We start from the raw sequence: 20368 nt of genomic DNA, 5'->3' as shown, positions 1-20368 counted from the left end.
CCATATCCAAGACAAATTTGCCAGACAAACTGACATCGAAATGTCTACAAATGTCTTGATAAAAATTTTTGGAGAGCGAGTACCGCTACGTTTTAGTTTTTTTTTGGTACTCGCAGATACCAAGTCCGATACCTGTTTTTTTTTTCTTAACTTCATATCAACAGTTTATTTCAGTTTTATCATCATGTAAAGCGGGTTAAGGGAAATGAGGAGGCGAGAACCGGCTTGACAATATAAATAATAGTTTTAATAATAAACTGAATGGAAAACACACAAACATAAACACAGAGCAGCTGCATGTCATTCAATCTCTCTCTCGAATCATTGTCAACAGCCGCCTTTATCCATCGTGCGCCCCCATCAGGCTGATTGGGGACCGGGCGTGCGTTGTTCCTGCCCGGCCCCACCATCCTCCGCTCTACACATCAAAATGGTATAAAAATAAATAAATTCAGTAAAACTTTAATCAGAGTAAAACAATTAATTTTCAACATGTTATTGTATTATTCTTATTAAATTAAGTGCTTTTATACAGAACCTCACAGCACCATCCTAAATACAACATTGGAGTTATTTTTTGTCAAATAAAGTGCTGCATAAAAGCACAGATGTGATTTAAAATAATACAAAACAAGTCCGGTGTTATTTGCACCATAAAAATCCATTGTACCTTTTTAAAACTCATTATCAACTAACATTCACACTGGAAATTCAGGCTTGGTTTGAATAGGCCTTTAGGGCTATGGACCAGTGTAAGGATTTCAGCTTGGAAATTAGAGGTTGGGGTTAGGAGTAAGAATTAGGACCAGTGGTTAGGTGAAGGGTTATGACTGTTTCTTTGAAAGAACTGTTGTTGCAAGACCAATAAAGATCCAGGCATACTGTACATCCTACTTGCCAAAATCACAGTCATCCACCGCTGACTACGGGTAGAGATAGAGCTGGTGCCTGAGCCAAGGTCTTTACCACCCAGCGGATGCCTCTGCCATGAGCTCACTGCATTATCGCAGAATGACCTCTTTGTTGCCAGGGCTGCTTGGGGGCTGTGAATGGATTACAGGAGGAATGTGCAACATTGCGACTGCCGAGCTCATAAACTGGAGCGTGTCCCTATGCCACTCTCCCTTGAACCACATGACCTTCTTCCTCTCCTCTCGGCCCAGGTGTGAAGGGGAGCAAACAGGATAAGAAATTGGAGGATTGTTATACAATCACTCTTTCCTGGCCAGGCAATATCACATTTTTAATGCCAACAGATTATATTATTTAAATAAAAAAAAGTCTTAAGATAATGGGCTCTGTAGTTGCTACGGTAACAGGCCCCTACATTGAAAAGGCCCAGTGAAAATGAGCTGCCCATGAAGGGAGCTGCCCCTAGACAAGAGGTCACTGCACTTGGCAACCTTGAGGCACAGTTGAGCCATTCATGCTGCAATCTCTCTCCTTTAGACCTTTCATTTATTAAAGCAGACATAATTTTCGCTTTTAGACTTGTTTAGCTGGTTTTTCTTCTTTTCTCACGTTCATGTTTTAATGGGATAGTTCACACAAAAAGTTAAAATCTGTTGTCATTTATTCACCGCCATGTTGTTCCTCCTTCTGTGGATGACAAAATATTTTTTGCAGAACGTTATAGACTGACAACCTCAGTCACCATTCACTTTCATTTTATTTTACTGTGTCATCTATATATACTTTTCTTATTTTTCCTACTCTGTGTAAATCAGTGCAAAAATTAAGCTTGTAATTTTATGTTAGCTGACTTGTCAAGAATTGTCATTATTTAGCTCAGTTGGTAGAGTGGGTTGGCCACTAATCGCAGGATTGGTGGTTCAAATCCAGGCCCACACGACTCCACATGCCGAAGTTGGAGCAAGACACTGAACCCCAAGTTGCTCCCAATGGCAGGCTAGCGCCTTGCATGACAGCTCTGCTGCCATTGGTGTATGAATGTGTGTAAATGGGTGAATGAGTCACAGTGTAAAGCGCTTTGAATACCGTTAAGGTTAAAACGGCACTATATAAGTGCAGACCATATGCATAAAAAGCAAATACATTTTTAACTGTGGTTTTCAAAGATATGGTGAAGGCAAGGAATTGAAAAATGTATTGGTATAAACAGACAAAGCTTTTTTCATGCAAACTCAACCTTGTACAAGGCTTTGTAAAACAGGTATTATTCACTATTAAATAATACATATGTACATACTGTTCTTTTATTCAAGCTTTACCTTTATCACTTAATCTCTTGCAAGTTTTTATAACATCAGTACCTGTGTTATCTAAACTTCCAATTCTTGGTAGTTGGCATGCTTATTACCAACTCTTCCTGGAGCTTGAGCAATCATTCCTTTGCTGTAAATGCAACCTGTGGTTTTCTGAGTTTTACATATCTAACCGTCTAGAAAGAATGTACATTATGTCTGCTGTCCCAAGGTCCCGAGGTGAGCAGTTGTTGTAAACAATGATCGGCTGATGCTTACATGTGACTTGAAATGTTGCCTAGCAGGAAGTCATATTGCCTGGTCAAAAGTTTAGAGAAATTGGATGTCTAATGCTCCAACAGCATTATTTGAACAGTACAGGTTAAGTCATGTTTAGTCTTTATTTATAGTGCTTTTCACAACACACATTGTTTCAAAGGCGACTGCTGCAAGGAACACAAAACTTCATAAGATGGTATTTAATGGAGAAATATAATCTTGAGAGAAACCAGGCTCAATGGGGAAGCCAGTTCCCCTCTGGCTATACAGTATAGCATGAAGATAATAACAATATTATTTATCCATGTGTAATACAACACATGATTTTAATTAGCAAACTGAGTAGATGTTGGTAGCCAATCTTTAAATTAAAGGAGTTTGAATGAACTGTAAGATGAATGACTAATTGTCTTTGAAGTCCATCCTGAATTAACTTCAGAAGTGCACACAGATGCATCATCCTATTTTATTTGGCTGATGAAGGCTTTAGTTGGCATTATAACATTGTATATGTATTCCATTTTAAGAGAGTGTAGTCAATCCTATGACCAAGATGATACAGGCAGAGGTCAGTGAGGACATTGCAGTTTGACTGGAAGCTTGTGGTGGTTCATTTCGGTGAAGTCCATCCTAAGTCAGAGGTTCAGGCAGTGGCCAGAGAAGTATCCCATGCCGTACGGTTGGGCTTGGCAGTAGTTCATTCTCTGTGATGTCTGTTGTAGTAGACTGAAGTGATATAGACAGAGTCTGGGTGCATATGGCCGAACACTAGTCAGGCTGATATTCAGAACAGCACAAATGGGACTGAATGTTGCTTATATATAGTTTTTCAAACAACAAAATATTGAGTAACTAACTTTAAGTTTTCAGACCAAAAAATGTCCAATAAGTTCATGTAATTTGTTTCCACCTAAGAAAAAGTTCCAAAAGAAGCCAAAGCATCAAGCTTTGTGTGACGCCAATCAACGAATGCACTTGAACAATGTCTTGAGTTAAACGGGAACAATTTACCTGCGTTCTATATTCACTCTCCTCCAGCTGCACTTCGGGCTTTTCCATTTCCTGCTTTTAATTATTAATCATATTAATTACTTTTATGCTGCCTTTGTGTTTTTTGGAGCTTCAAAGTTTTGGTCACCATTCATTTGCATTGTATGGACCTGTGAAGATGAGATATTCTTCTAAAAATCTTCATTTATTTTCTGAAGAAGAAAGAAAGTCATGCACATATGGGTTGGCATGAGGGTGAGTAAATGATGAAAGAATTTTCAGTTTTGTGTCAACTATCCCTTTAACACAGCTCTGAATCTTTAAACTTCAGATCTTATTTAATTGTAACCTCTGTGAACCTTAATGTATGTAAAAATCCAAACTCATCAAATGTATTGGAATAGCATTAGTTCTTCGAAATTGATTGATTGGATTGATTTATAGAAATCTTAACAGAGATCTTTCATCATATTAGATATTAATATTTCTAGGTTAGCAGAGCAGTCTCAAAATGATTATGCTAAATGGGCTTAAGAACTTTAATCAAGTGTCATACCTCCAAGAATAATCTGAAGACAGATTCTTTTCAGCAATCAGAATAATTAATTATCCACAGCCCACAAAACCATACACTGGAAGTACTGTGCTTTCTCATGCAATATTTAAATGCATAATCAAAAGAGGTTTATTAATTTTCCCCTCCATTAGATTATATGCAGCCCAGCTTAAAAGTGACTATTAAAATTAATAAAGCAAAGGAATATGAGGCACTATCTAATCAATGTCCAAAAAATTAAATTAAATACTTTCCTCTTTGTCATCTTGATGTGGATACATAGACAGCTATAGGTTATACTGGAAGTCATTTATATTTTAGTTTCCCCAAAAAGTTTTAACACTGTGTTCCCTTTACAAAAAGCTTCACTTGATGCTGCGCTTTGCTAAGTGCTTTGGGAACAATCCTAGTTGTGACCAAGCTATGAATATGTGTGTAACACGTCAATGAACATTGACCGGAATTTATAGCCTCGGCTGATGTAATCATCATACGCACCTGTGGCCAGGCTATAAATGGATGCATCACCAGGTGTCGTCAGATCCTCTTTTTTCAGAGCGATTCTGTTTGCGTGTGTTTTACAACCCTGTCAAAACTTTCTTTCCTCTGCTAGGAGTTAGAATTTGTTAGGCAGTGTGCAGTGAACCTTTTCTCCTTTTCTCTTATTTCTAAGAAAATAATATATATATATATATATATATATTTTTAAAAGAGAGAATGACTGAAAGCCGGGGCAAACGATGCGTGAACCTCGCTCATGGAGGAACCCCTATTCTTCTCGTGTTCACGTACCCTCGACGTCATTATATTCAACTATCGTGGGTGCTGAGGCACGGGGATATTCAGTGATGCCGCCGGTCGAAGAGGCGCTTGCGGGCTCCGCATCGTCACTCAAAAAGCCCTCTCTCCCCTCAAAGCCTTGTAGGACAACCTCCACTTTAGTGGTAAGGGCTTATCAAGCAGCAGGTCAGGCTGGTGCTGCTCTGCACACTATGGCTGTATTACAGGCGTACCAGGTTGACCTGCTGGATGACCTGAGCATGGGTGCTGCGCTCGACGAGCAAGCCTTCTCTGAGCTTCGCCTAGCCACAGATCTTTCTCTCCGCGTGACCAAGCAAACAGCCCGTGCTATTGGCCGGTCTCTGCCTGCCTTGATCACCGTGGAGAGGCACCTTTGGCTCAACCTTTCGGGCATCAAGGAAAAGGACAAAGTTTTCCTCCTTGACGCCCCGGTTTCGCACACTGGCCTATTCGGAGACGCCATGACCACGGTTATCTCCAGGTTCCAGGAGGCGAAAAGCCATGAGGAAGCCTTCAGGCAGTTCCTCCATCGCCGCACTCAGGGGGCGGGTCCTTCGGCCCCCCAGACCCGCCTCGGTCCTGTTAGAAGAGAGGCTCAAAAGCAAAGCGTGGCGAGTCGTGCTCCTCCTCCCAGTGATTGGGAACAGTCTCGTCGCCCTCGGCAGCCCCGAAGCAAGACCTCAGGACCATCATTTATAAAAAGAGAAAATTTAGGGGGTAGCTCCCCTCGGGACGGGGCACGTGCTTCACTTCACCTCTCCTTGTACCCCCTCGAAGCCTCTCCATTCCCGCCACCTCTTGGTGTTTCGGGTGGCAGAGGCTCCCATCAAAAGTTGGGTGTTTTCGCTGTTCTCTGCATTTATTCAGGATGTGACAACCCCTCAACAGGAAGTGTTAAAATCTAATACCCATCTCAGAGATCCTGGCAGCGTAGAAAACTTCTGCCAGATATATACTTTTCCTGTGGGTCTTACGCCGCCTTTCCTTGTTTCAACGGCGTGGTTCTCACTACCGTAAACCGGATTTCTTTTTTATGTCTACTGTGAAAAGCAAATCTCCTGGTTAAAGGGGCCATGGAACGTGTTCCCCTTCCAGAGAGAGAGTTAGATTATTACACTAAGTACTTCCTGGTTCCCATGGAGGGTGAGGGGTGGCATCTGGCTTAGATCTTAAAGCTTGAACTGCCCAGTCTGGGTGTTCAAGTCCTAGATGCTGCCTATAAAGACGATCGTGTCTCAAGCCCTAAGTCTCGTTTGGCTGGTCACCATCGATCTTATGACGCACTTCTTTACTTAATTTAGAGGTTCGCTTTCGGGGGCGAAGTCTTCCAGTGTCAGGTTCTTCCATTCGGCCTAGCCCTTTTTACCCACACATTCACAAATGCATGATGTAGCGCTGGCTTCTTTGCGACTCCGGGGCATCTGCATTCTGAATTATATAGACGACTGGCTGATCCTAGCGCAGTTCCAGGAACTGGCAGTTCAGCACAGGGATATCGTCTTAGTTCATCTGGTTTCTCTGGGGTTGAGGCTCAACTCCAAGAAAAGAGTCCTCTCTCCCACTCAGAACACTGTCTATTGGGGCATCGTATGGAGTTCAATCACAATGCGGGCACAGCTGTCTCCCGCTAGAATTGAGTCCATTCAGATCACCCTGAGCAAAGTCAGGCTAGGTCAAGGTTGCACTGTTATCAACATCAACGATTTCCAGGTCTCAGGGTGACCGCGTCCTCGGAAATCCCTCTGGACCTTCTGCTCATGAGACCGTTTTTGTTGTGGCTCAAAATCAGGGGATTTCTTCCAAGTGCCAAAACCCCTAGGCTAATAAGGGTTATGCGCCTCAGGCTTCTTTCCCTTTCTATGTGGTTCAGACCCTGTTTTTGTTTTTGCCTTGGGTCCCACTCTAGGTGCGTCTTGTTGTCGCAGGCTGCTAACGACATACGCCTCCCTGACGGGCTGGGTAGCGGCCTTAAGTGATCGTCCAGCTTAAGGGGATAGGACGGTCGTCAGCTAGGTTGTCACAATCACTGTCTCGAGTTGATGGCTGTATTTCTGGCCCTGAAATACTTCCTCCTAAGGCTGCCATGTCTTGGTGCCGGTGGGCAATACAGCGGTAGCCTCTCACATAAATTCTAATTCGGATTCTCCTTAGGGCCCAGAGCAAGCTCTTGTCACTCAGGGTAGTTATGTCCCTGGATGCCCGTATGTGGGAGCAGATTTACTGTCCAGACAGAAAATACCAATGGGGGAGTGAAAACTCCATCCTAAGGTAGTACCCTCATGCCATCTCAGATGTATATTACTTTTCTTTCTTCTGCTGAACAAAATTGAGATTTTTAGAAGAATATTTCAGCTCTGTAGGTCCATACAAAGTGAATGGTGACCTGAACTTTAAAGGTCCAAAAACCACATAAAGGCAGCATAAAAGTAATCCATGTGACTCCAGTGGTTAAATCCATATCTTCAGAAACGATATGAGATGTGTGGGTAAGAAAAAGATCAATATTTAAGTCATATTTCTACAAAAAAAACCTCCTCTCTGCCCAGTAGGTGGCAACATACACAAAGAATGTGAATCGGCAAAAACAAAAGAAGATCAATGTGAAAGTAAAAATGGAGATTTACAGTAAAAAAGGACTAAAATATTTAACTGTTTCTCACCCACACATATCATATCACTTAATCACTGGAGTCATATGGATTACTTTCATGCCGCCTTTATTTGCTTTTTGGACCTTAAAAGTTCAGGCCATCATTCACTCACATTGTACAAACCTACAGAGCAGAGATATTCTTCTAAAATCTTTATTTGTGTTTAGCAGAAGAATAAAAGTCATCCACATCCGGGATGGCATGAATTAGTTCTTTTTTGGTGAACTTTCTCTTTAAGAATGTTTGGATATTTTTATTGGAAAACAAGAAGAAATACAAAAAAAAATATTCTTGCAGTGTAGAGCTGCAATATTCAGCATTACGATTTCTCCCATTCATAAGGATACCAGTGACCCGTCTCATCCTGTAATGTCTGTGGTTCAACCAATTGCAGACAGCGGGAGTGTTTGGGAAACCAGTTTGAAAACTCTTTGAATTTTTCCAATTCAGTTTGATGCTGCTAATGATGCAGAAATAATAAACTTCACCTTTAAGATTCCAATGGCTTACTTTTGTTACGCTAATTCCCTCCACTTCTCTCAAAGGGAAATGCTGGAACTTTGTTGTATTCCTGTGTACAATCTTTGTGCCTTTGGGCTAAAATTATAAAAAACCAGCAGCATTTTCTGTGCTCAAAGTGTGAAATGCAATGGGTAGTCAATTGTCAGTTAAATGGAGCACAGTGCCATAAACAGCAGCACAGCCTGTTTGCTCGTCTATCCCCAAATCTTTACCCATATCCCCCTATCCTTCCTCCCACACATTTACCCTGTGGGGTCCCAGTCGGGCGGAATACAGCACAAGTGGATGTGGCAGGTTGCCATAGAAACGTAATAAGCCACCGGCTGCTGAGAGACTTAGCTGGGGTAACTACTGAAGCATGGTTTTAAAAGGTAATAAATTGTAAGTAGGGCAATATGTGGAAAGAGAGACAGAAAGAGATGAGATGTCAGATGGGAAGAAATGTGTTGTTTCGCCTGAGAATTGGGGTGGAATTTGGGGGGGCATGGGCAAAAACTGAATTAAATATTTTGTCAAGTGGGGCCCCAACTGTGAGCGCCACCAGAGCCATGAGGCTGAAGGTTAAACGGCTGTCTGTGATTCTGATGTGGATTGCTTCCCTTTTGACGCATGTCAACGTTCGTCTGCAATGTCCCCATTCTTTGTCCTCTCCTACAATTGTCATTGCTTTGACTGGACTGCCCATTATGTGCACCTGTCTGGTAGCAAAAATTGATGTGGGTCTCGCCGTCTACGGCCGCTCGGTTGCCAAGTATCCTTTATGGCCGTAAATCTTTCATTAGGGCCAGTGCTGTAAATCTATCATTAATTATTGGGCTTGGCATTTACAGAGGGAGCCTTGATTGATAGCAGAGACTGCAAGCATGGTGTTGACTGTTTAGAGTGCGGATCCATAATGGCTGGCAACAAGGTGGAAGTTTTAATATGCTAAGTTTTAATATTTTAATATGCCATTCATCTCGCTAACCCTATCATGAGCAGAGCTCAGGAAATGGTTCCCCAAGAGGTGCTCATCTACATGTGTTCAATTATTTTTTATTTTTTTGCCAAAGTGTGGAAATTGTAACTATGTTCTATTATTTGAGCTACAGAAACGCAGGCTAGAGCGAGGGCAACACTTTAAGACCCCATTAAATCAATCTGGCTTTTAGTCTACACTTGTTAGATTTGAGGTCATTTATATGCTAGTGTGCTTCTAAACACAATTACATTTAAGTAGATATACCCACTTGCAACTGACAGTTTTTCTCTTTCTGGAAAACTAACCAAAAATACGAGCCTAATCTCCTGAACATGATGTGCCTGTGGCAACATTTTTGCAATATTACATAATGTAGCTAATTTTTAAATGTATCACTGCAGTTCTGTGGTGAAATGTCCACTGCGTGGCGCTAAAAGACATTTTACATTTTCTCCCAAACAAATCCGTTTTTTTAAGGTCAATGCTCTATCGAGTTCTAAAAGAACAAAACCTACCTACCTCCCTACCCAAAACCTTAATTCTAAACCTATCTGATAGTGTAATGAAAGCAAAGGTGAGATGAAAAATGCAATTGCTGAAGCAACCACATAATTTTTTGATGCTTCTATCACACTTTTGGTCACTTTCAGCTCACATGTCGAATTGCGTGCTCTTCAGGACTCATACCACACCCTTACAAAAATCAAGAGTTAACTGAAAAAAATATAAAAATGTTTAACAAATTTTCATTGTGTGGAACCAATGTCCACAAATGAATTAAGTTTTTATGATATCCAATTAAAATGTAAACTCGACTCAAATAATTTGCGTAAAGAAATTCTATATGACTTGTAGTGAAAACTAAATTAATTGAGTTAACTAGGGATGGGCGGATCGATACTAATGTATCGATACTTCCGATACTGATGTCGTATCAAGAATATCGATCCTCACATAAACATACCTATTCTGAAAGTTTTTTTTAACTAGTGATCTTATTATTTAGATATCATGAGTATTAATGCATCTCATAAGCTTCGAAGTGGAAAAAAATTATTATAATAGCGAATTGTTGCATGGCGCCGGAACAATTTTCTTCCTCTCATCTTGACACGCAGAAATGCTAAAATACACCATCAGTCAAAGACAGCACTCACCATTTCAGATCGCTGCATGCTCGCCGATGCAGCGATCGAAATCTCATCCATCTCGCGAGCTCCGAAAGAGTCATTAGCCTGGCACTGAGGCGAGCGGGATGTCTCATCCCAGAACTTGATGGGAACAAACGAGCGTGTTGGGGAATGAGCGGTCCACGGGGGATTACCTGGCGAAACCAAACACATTGGAGCCCATAAATCGCCTCCAGCGTCAATCGGGCTGGCCTCGTACCCGTAGGTAGAAAGTCCGGTGTGAGGGACAGCTGAAGTGGCTTTCCCCCGAAGAGAGAAAGCCACGACCACAACGTTGCCATGGTCATATTCTCGCAATGAGAACATGAACCATCCACGAACGCTTCCTCAACGTGCTTATGGCCCCGACACGCGAGACAGTGATCGTGGCCATCGAAGGTGGAGAGGTAACGACCACACCCAGAAACTACACAAAGCCAGAAGGGCATCTTTAGAAAGACAGCGTCTTTAAAAAGACATTCACGTCAATGTGTTTGCTCTAATAGAGGAAAATATATTCTTTTGCTCAGAATATATACTCTTTTAGCGCTGTCGAAGTGCCCAGGGGCGTACACTGCAATAATCGTGCAGATGGAGAGAAATGCACCATATATCCAAAAGCATATGCTTCTTGATAGGTGAATGGACCGGCAGTAGTATTCAGCTCGCTGACTCACAACCGCTCGGCTCCGAAGAAAAAATCTGAATGAATGGATGCATTCCAGCTCCTTTTATACCCGTATGTCCATGGGAGTGGCATTCAAATTCCACTCGCCAATTCTCATTGGCCTTTTCTCAAAGATCTGAGGTGATTTGGGGCTCCCAAGAGCGACCCCTTGTGTCACTACATCGACACAACGTTGAGTGAGTGACAGAAGGGGAACATGTTTTTATGAGACCAGGTTGAAAATATTGATGACTGAGCCAGCACTACAAAGATTTATTTCCAATAAAAACTAAGATGTTAATGCCCTTACAAAAAGAATTCTGACAAACTTGCTGCAAATTTGCCATGAAATTTGACATGTAAAGCATATTTACTAAAGCAAACATATCATCTAGTTGGAGTTTGGTTTGGAAAAGTAAAAGAGTTTTAAAATTATAACGTAGCAGTTTGTGAGTAATAGTGCGAAAAATACATTTTCATAGAGTCAAATAACAGCCAGAGAACCCGTGATTTATGTGAAAGTGAATAAAACGCACAGTTGTTCACTAGGAAACTGCAACAAAACTTAGAAAGCGGCATGTAAAACTAAGTTTGCAAAAATGTATAGTAACATTCCTTCTTTGAGACTATGTTCGAACCAATCTGGCAGATCCAAAGAATCAAACTGATCAAAAGATTCAACTTAAATGATTCTTTATGAATCAAACATCACTATTACCAAGCCACATGTAGTATACATTTGCAGCTGTTCATTTTTGCTGTCTCCAGATGCAAAAGTAACATTAGGGTCTGGAAATAGTAGTAATTTTCTCTTCAAAATTTAATAAAACTGAAATTAAAGAGAAATATTTCTACCAGAGTAAAGTACAAATATTTAAAAACTGTACTTTAATACAGTAACAAAGTATTTGTACTTTGTTTCTATACACCTCTATTAAACCCTTTTGACCATCTTTCCTCTGTTGAACACAACAGGCAATTTATATATATATATATATATATATATATATATATATATATATATATATATATATATATATATATATATATATATCCATCCACTGTTGTACATTTAATGAAAATGAATTAGGACTGGGACTGTCAAGCTCCAAAATGCCCAAAACAGTCGCATGAGACACATGAGATCATTTCAATTAATCTGTTTATCCAGTTTACAAAAAAGTCTAATCGATTCATTCACAAATCAGACTGATCTGGTTTCCGAGTTCAACTTACTAAATCAATGATCTGGCTGCAGCGATTAACAGCCCACTGAGGTGGAACATTATCAGTAACAAAAATCTTTCGGTCTGTTCCTCACACAGTATCACATTTATCGTAAGACGACTTGTAATATAGCACCAAGTTTATTGTGCCACTTTTATGATACCTCTATGGTGCTTTTTTATGTAATTTTGTAGCTTGAAATTCCCAGTCCTAATTCACTTTCATTATTTGCCAGGATATTCTTAAAAATCACACTTTGAATAATAATAATAATAATAATAATAATAATAAACAAAAATGTCCATGGTGCTCGGCAGTGTTCATTTGGTTGCTTTCAAGGAAAACATGTTCTTAAAATTCTGCACTTTTAATGATAAGACAATAAGGCTTCATTGAGCAAATCTTTAATGGCACTCCTTCAAATTACTGTTTGACCTAACCTGAGGCACACTGGATTACCTTACTGCAAAGATAAACTTGAAATGAGTCACATTACTAGAGCAGATGGTTATCACAACCATCAACAAAGTACATGTTTTATTTGGATTAGTCTGTTATCTGTTTACACATATTTAGTTGTTTTAATTTCCTTTGGGTGTTTGGGGTTCATATATTGAGCCCAATTATGTCAAATTATGACTTTTTATGCATCCAATACATTTCCATTTCAAGTTGAAAAAAATGTAAAAAATAAATCACAAAGCCATTTTTTACATTCATATGTGGTTTGAAATCTGATTTAAATTTTAGAAATGTTCCTCAGTCAGATTTTGCATTCCCCCTTTTTCAAAGAGTGAATAAATTAATGGATTAGAGGTACAGGATATGCAAGAATGTGTCAAATACAATATGTATCTGATGATTATGGTGTTCGATGCACCTGAGATTTCAGCACCACAGCAAAATGCCATTATACACATAAACTGAAACTACATTTCCAATTTTCTGTCCTCCCTTTCCACATTGAGAGCTACTCTCTAAAAAGTACCTTGGCATCATGGTGATGCTTACATCATTACTATGGCAACCAATGTAGATATACCGGATATTGCTGTCTGCAGGGCTGTAGCAAGGTAATCTGGGACCCCTGGCTGTATCTGGCTCTGGGCCCATTTCCTATTAGAAAATACAGTTTAGAATTTTTTTGTGGGGCCCCCTGGACATTTGGGCCCCTAGATTCGTAACCACTTTTCACCCCACTAGCTACTGCACTAGCTACCTGAACAAACAGGTATCAATAATTACTGCCATTATCTATATGCCTGTTTTTCATTTTAAAGTGAAAAGTGCAGATAGTGCCTGGTTGGATCACAGTTGGTTAGTGAATCAAAAGTAGTAGGTGATGCAAGTTTTTTTTGTTGCTAAAAAACCACAAACAAAAGTTTATGAATTGTTTAGTTAATTTGGCCCTCTGTTAGCTAAACAGAAACACTAGAGTCTTGCAGTGCAGGTCTTTTCTCTTAAAGAGTTTGACATGTGTTTGGTCCACTAGCTCTCCAAGGCCATCTCTACTAAACTCCCCCAACCAAACTTCACTGCAACAAAAGCTCTGATCAAGATGTGTGACAACTCCTTCCTTCTCATCTCTGCGGGAATCCGGAGGGGGTTTTATTTGCAACCCACCTGGCTTCGACTGAATCAACGGCAGCTCAGAATCCGTAATGAGGCAGAGCTCCTGCAAACTCAGCTCGCATGTTTTCAGCGCAGACACCCCACTTCTCTTGATCCTCACTCTCAGTGAAGTCTGTTTTCATCCGCCCCGTTGTTTTTGGAAGAGTAGTTCTTCTCAGACATTTGCTTTTTTTTCTCTCCTTTTTTGTTTCATCATTTTTTCCACTCTGGCCACCTGCTGAATGCATCTTGCTAGTTGCTTTTCAACTCTTGGTAGGTGCTTTTCAACTATACTCCCTCAGAGGCTGCTGGATGTGCCAAAACAGTTTAAAAAGGGATCTATTGTCAATTTACTTTATTATTTTGTCTACTTTTTTTTATGATCTCAACCAGAACTAAAAAAAAATTCAAACAAGAAACACTTGACTCTTTTATAAGTCTTTCCAGCTGTCAGTACAGCAGGAAAATTCAGATTTTGGAATTTGGAACATTGTAGATGGTCTAAGTTATATATTATTTTGTTGACCAGCCACCATGTTCCAAAAATCATTAAAGGGTTGGCTTTGTATATATATATATATATATATATATATATATATATATATATATATATATATATATATAAAATTATAGCATTTTCATTGTAACTAGTAGGACTTATTTAACAATAAATAAAAACAAATTTAAAAAAATGTTTAGAGCAAATCATTTGACTAAAAATGTATCTCCACATATGTGGACAGTGGAACTAAGTTGTTAAAATTTAAATACTACCAAGCTATAGAAATATTTTTTTTTTAATGAAATTGTTTATATTTCCAGGAGTGTTGGTTAATCGTGTTTTTGAGACGTTACAGGCATTACATCAGATATTAGCATAATTAATTCTGATTCAAAATAATTGCCAGCAACATATTCAAATAAAATAATACATTATAAATTCTGAATCTATGTACTGATTATCATTGTCTCATATCTGCCAAACATGCTGAGTGGTCCAAACATCATCTGCAGCCTGAAACTGGACTTTTGGTCTGATTTTAGGAGTGAATGCACTTAGCTGCATAGAGAGCTATAGCTTGCTCCCTTGCTCCCTATTTAGTGAATGACTCAACCACCAGCATGCTGTCTGTCTGCACTGGTTTTAGAACAGTTCAAAATGCACCTTATTTTCATCCTAATTCCATATAAAGCCTCTGAAAGCAAAACTTTTCAGCTTTTGGATGAACCCATTGATTCTCAGTGTGATAATGCACAGTAAATATAGGAATGTGTTTACTAATGTTAATGAATAGAACCGTATTTTACAGTGATTAAATAAAATATTTAAAAAAAGTATATTAAAATGAAGTGAAATGAACCACAGATGTGTTAAATATAACTAACATGTCTTTTCAACATTTGATGGAATAATGTCCCAAGATCCACGGATGTGGACATCATGTTTATCAGCTCACTGATGCGTTAAAAAATAATGTTTTAAAGTGGCATATCAAACAAAACTAGAGATGCTACTCTTTATACCGAAACACGGTTTTAAAATTTAAAAGAGGTTTCTACCCAGAGGTATTTTTTGTTGGCTCTGCACCCGTAGAAGCACTTCACGGAAATCAATGTCATGTTGTGTCACGTGCAGCAGAAACGTAACCCGTTTTAATTGACAATTTAGAGTGTTGTGAACAATATTCAGTCAGTTTAAATGAATTTCAATTATGTGTTGTGCATAGAAAAGTTAAAATACAAGTTTAGTCCATGTGACCTGAACACAATGTCTCTTACAACACCATTTCACTTGCTTTTGGTTGCCTTTGACATTTTACAAGGAAACTGCAGTTTAACGTGTAATTAAGCACGTAATTTCAATTTGCAAAAATGCCAAGTCACGTAATGTTCATGATACCAGGCTTGCCATTTTTTTTTTTTTAAGCACCAGAAAAAATATTAAAATGAACTCAGTAATTAAAAACATTTTCATCATAGAAGAGGTATTTTAGTAATTTCTTATGGAAATTGCAATTTTTATGTATTTTTGAATAACTTAATAAATGGCACACAAAAACAAATTGTGTTATGTCATTGGCTCCTGATTTAATTACAATTTTTGGGTGAATTATTCTCTTAAACTGGTATGACCAGCTGGTAGCCGGTATCTTTATGCTCCAAGATGGTTTACCAGCTGGCCTCGCTAATTACTAGCTTTAACTAGCTAATAGCTAACTTAGACCAACTAGAAACCAGCCACCATGTTCCAAATCACAGCTGCCAGCTTAAGCTGGAATTTCCAGCCGAGAATGCACACAAAAAAACCCACAAACAACCATCCTGTGAAAAGCCTTTTTCTTTATCAAAAGTTTTACAAAATGTTATTAATACTGCACAACCATTTTGCACTGCATTATGAATGTGTTATCTTAACAGTGGTAATTTTAGGAAAGTAAAGCAAGTGGAATCCCCAGTGTTTCACTTAAAAGCAACGAGATGCTGCACACAGCTGGAAACCACTAGCATAACAAATAATACATGAGCAGCTAGCATAGTCTATGCCATACACACAAGAATAAATCATTACAAAGATTATTAAGTGTGAATGGAGGGAATCAGCAAAAGTCTTGCGCACATGTGCCTCTAGAATTCTCACCTCTGAACCTCCGGAAATAAAGCTGTTTTGCTTCACACCGCCATCTGATTTGTGTACAAAAACCAGGTGCTAAACCGTAATTTTCCATCATCATAATTACACTCTACCTTGGTAACACAAACCTATTTTCAGCTCTTATTTTACCAACCTGTCCCTTCGTACATGCCTCGCTGCAAAGTGTGACACCGCTTTTGCTGTCAGTCAGATTTCCCCTCATTGGCCGAATGCTGATTGCGGAGTCTCAATTTTCAGAGCACATCAGTCATTCTTTAGCATTAACGTTCAAAGGTCCAATTAGCAAAGCTCTGAGGCACTTAGAGTCACCGAGTGCAAGGTTTCGATTAGAGTCTGACCTCACCTCGCTGCAATTTGCATGGACAGCTAAGCATCAAATAAAAAGATACAGGATCTTTCACGTAATTACATCTAAATGGATATCGGGACGGGACTGCTGAGGGTTCGTCTGTGGACACAAGCAGCAACTAATCAAAATGAGACACATTTAGCAATCCAAAACCAGAACAACAAGAGGAAAACAAGTTTGGAAATTATGTCAGACCAATGACAAACTGAATTTACTACCATTTTATGTATATATCAATCTGAAAAATCTATCTGTTTGGATTGTATATTGTTTGAAACTTTTTTTTTTGCAATTCTGCTTGGCACCTCTAGACAGTGGCTCAAAATAAACCCTTCAATTTATGGTAGTTATCACCATTTTGTTGTACATTGTAACACACTCATTGTCTTTTAAGACTCTAGTTATGGTATGGCATGGGTTTGCAATGTTTGTCTCTATAAAAACCTAGTCATTTGACCCTTTTTATGGCCACATGAGTCTGGTCTCATCTAATTTCACTATACCCAAGGAGCTTGTTTAATGAGGCAGTGCTAATCACACAAGGTCACCTCTGCAGCTCACTGCCTTTCCATATCTACAGGTGTGTATTCCAGCGTCCAGTTCTTTTCTACAATACAGCCCTTCTCTTTTCTCTGTAAACTCCATTAAGTTTCACATAATTGTGTGTGTTCTCCATGGTGAATATTTGATACCCTGTTTGCCCTTTGACGCTGAGCAGACCAAAGTAATCAGTGCTGGGCTTGTCCATGGATAGACATTGGTGTGTACTCAATGGATGGCCACTCACCGGACCAATTACTTTATTAATTATTAATTAATCACAAAGGTCGACTTCCTTTGATTGTTCTCACAAAGCTGGACAGGGCGATGTGACTTTTGTCTCTTTGAGAAGCAATTAATACTCACATCGAGAGGCAAATTGAGTTGTCTGAAAACGTTTGTTTCAAGGAAAGACAAGTGACAAAAATAAATCAGATATAATCTCTGTTCCAAAACATATTGAGCTGCCTACTATGCCTACTTGTCACCCGTCCCATAAAATATGGTATTGTCCCATATTTAAAGATTAAACGATGCGTCATGCATCTAATAATACGTGATTTTAGTGATGTTTCATTCAAGAATGATTCAGTCTTTTTTAACAAATCTTAAAAGTGAATAAATAATTCTTGTTCACCTCCATACACTGACTGATATTTCTCAATCACTGACGTCTTTCCCTTTCATGAAATACAATTGGAAATGTTTTGCTTTGGTGCACAGTGTTAGATATTATAAGGCTTTTCTTGAACTTTTTCTATGTCTTGGTAAAAGTGAAGCCCAGCATTTGACAAAATATAGGAAACATAAGACCTACCTTTTATGGTGAAAACGGTTATTGTGTTTGAACTCCATTTTTTAAGTGTCTTCGTACATTTGTCGACATGCAACTTCCATTTGTGTCGCTTTTAAAGAATTTTAAAGACTGACTTTAGCGTGAGCCAATAGCATTCGAATGCTAGCTGTGAAGGCACATATCTTTGGTTTGACCAACTGAACGAATATGACCCATTCTGAACCAATCAGTCATTTTGTTTGTGAACAAACTAAATGTACTGGTAAACTCGTTTGCGTATGAGATGAATGAATCAGTCATCATGAACGAGTATCTGCTGTCCGACTGAACGAGAGGAGCTGCATGTTGTTTGTTGAGTTTGACGATCTCCTTCAACAAGAAAAGGGGCCGTATTAATTATGAATTAAAGTGGGAGATGACCATGTATTACAATGACATACAAACGTTATTCAAACTCAAATTATTTTGTAGGCTAGTATTGTCTATATTTGTATAGCTTGATAAATAGTCATGCTCAGCAGATCACTGTATGATAGATATGCAGTGCTGAAGTCTCTTAATGAATCTTAATTAAGGATAATTAGACTTGTTCTGGTCATTAATGAATGATTTTGATTCAATTAAATTCATTAAAGACTGTCATTTGTGGCCATCTACAGAAATGGTCAATGAACGAATCTCAACAAATCTGTTTGGTGAATGGAATCAACTGAATAGAGTCATTGAAATGAATCAAAATCACCACCACTTCATGATTTCTCCTGTATTTTGTTGAGCTGTGTCCAGATGGAATGTTCAAGATGATGAGAACATCCCATCCCCTGTTTGGCCAGTGCCACTGGAGGATAGTTCCCTAATTTTTCAACTTTAAAGATGGTAACTTTACTGCCTTCCCTGCCTATGTCATAAACCAACCTAAGATGGTCTTGCAGCCAATTTAGGGTGGTCTATTTAGCTTATCTTACAGGGAGACCAGTGTACCAGCTTTAAGCAAACCAATTCGAGAAAAATGTTGATTATAATTGGTCCGATAGTTATATTAATTCCAAAAAACTAACTAAAAGAAAAAACGTTTTACTCTATATGTGTGTGTGCTATGTATTTTTGTGTTAAGTAGAGTATGGTGTGGTTAGCATAGCAACATGCTAAAGCCAAGCTCTATTGTAATCAACAGTGAGTCCTTCACAAATTAAAATCAATCACTTACAATGCTCCATTTAATTTAGGATGCTGCCTTTGAAAGCACCTTCTACATGTTGGTTCAGTGTTGATAATTAAAGCTTAATGTCTTGTACCTCCTAATAAGCTTCAGCCCAGGTCTCGTGTGGGTCTGTTTAATTTGAAAGTCCAGCGGTTTGTAATGTTTAATGTGTCATTTAAACTGACCTTTAGTTAATGGTTCCACCACACCACTGATAAGGTCATATCTCTACTTCCTCTTTATTGCCAAAATGAGATGCAGGGTGACCCGATGCCCTCTTTGGTATGACCAGCTCACAGTTACAGTGGTGACTGATTAAATTACCATCTCTGCACACATATATGCCCATGTTCTAAGAATACCTCATGTCTTTATAGATGATCAAAGGTCCCCTACAAAATCTAAGCAGGTTCAACCATGTTGAAAAAGACCATCTACACTTTAAACCCTTCCCAATGTGTACTACTTGAGTTGGAATAGGGGGTGGTTCACGATTCACATGGTTTTAATGAATGCTAATACGTTTTTTGTTATATTTAAACATCGCATGTTAATGTGGCCCGGTAAATTATGAATTGTCAAGCCTGTCTTCATTTACATTATATTAATAGTCATATTAGCATTAAGTGCATAATTAAATTTGATTGTGAATAATTATTCACATAAGTTAGATTTAGACTGAAATTATTGCTGTTAAAGTCTGTGAAAAGCTATTTAGCAACACGGAAATGTATTCGGTGAATGCTTTTAGTATTCGTGTCATCCGTGCATACACAGACACATAAGATCTATTCGCTTAAAATCATTACAGCCACGTTGATACTGCAATTTACATAATGTAATGCCCTAGTCCTCCAAACTTCTTCCAGTAAATAGTTTAGAGGATTTGTCCTTTCCACTCTACATAATTAGATATATTGCACTCTGGTAAACATGAATATGCTGAAACTGTTGGAATGGTCTAGCTATATAAAAAGGGATATTTCAGCCCCCCCCCCCACCACCACACACACACACACACACGCCTTTTACACACCCTGACTAGTAGGTGGCGATATGCAGAAAGAATGCAAATCGTCAAAAACAAAAGAATGTGAAATTGAAAGTGGAGATCGATAGTAAAAACGACTTAAATATTGAGCTGTTTCTCACCCACACTTATCATATCACTTCTGAAGATATGGATTAAAC

Source organism: Xyrauchen texanus, chromosome 41, assembly GCF_025860055.1.
Source record: "Xyrauchen texanus isolate HMW12.3.18 chromosome 41, RBS_HiC_50CHRs, whole genome shotgun sequence".
In the NCBI taxonomy this organism is placed as follows: Eukaryota; Metazoa; Chordata; class Actinopteri; order Cypriniformes; family Catostomidae; genus Xyrauchen; species Xyrauchen texanus.
Note: the sequence above shows the minus strand (reverse complement) of the source record.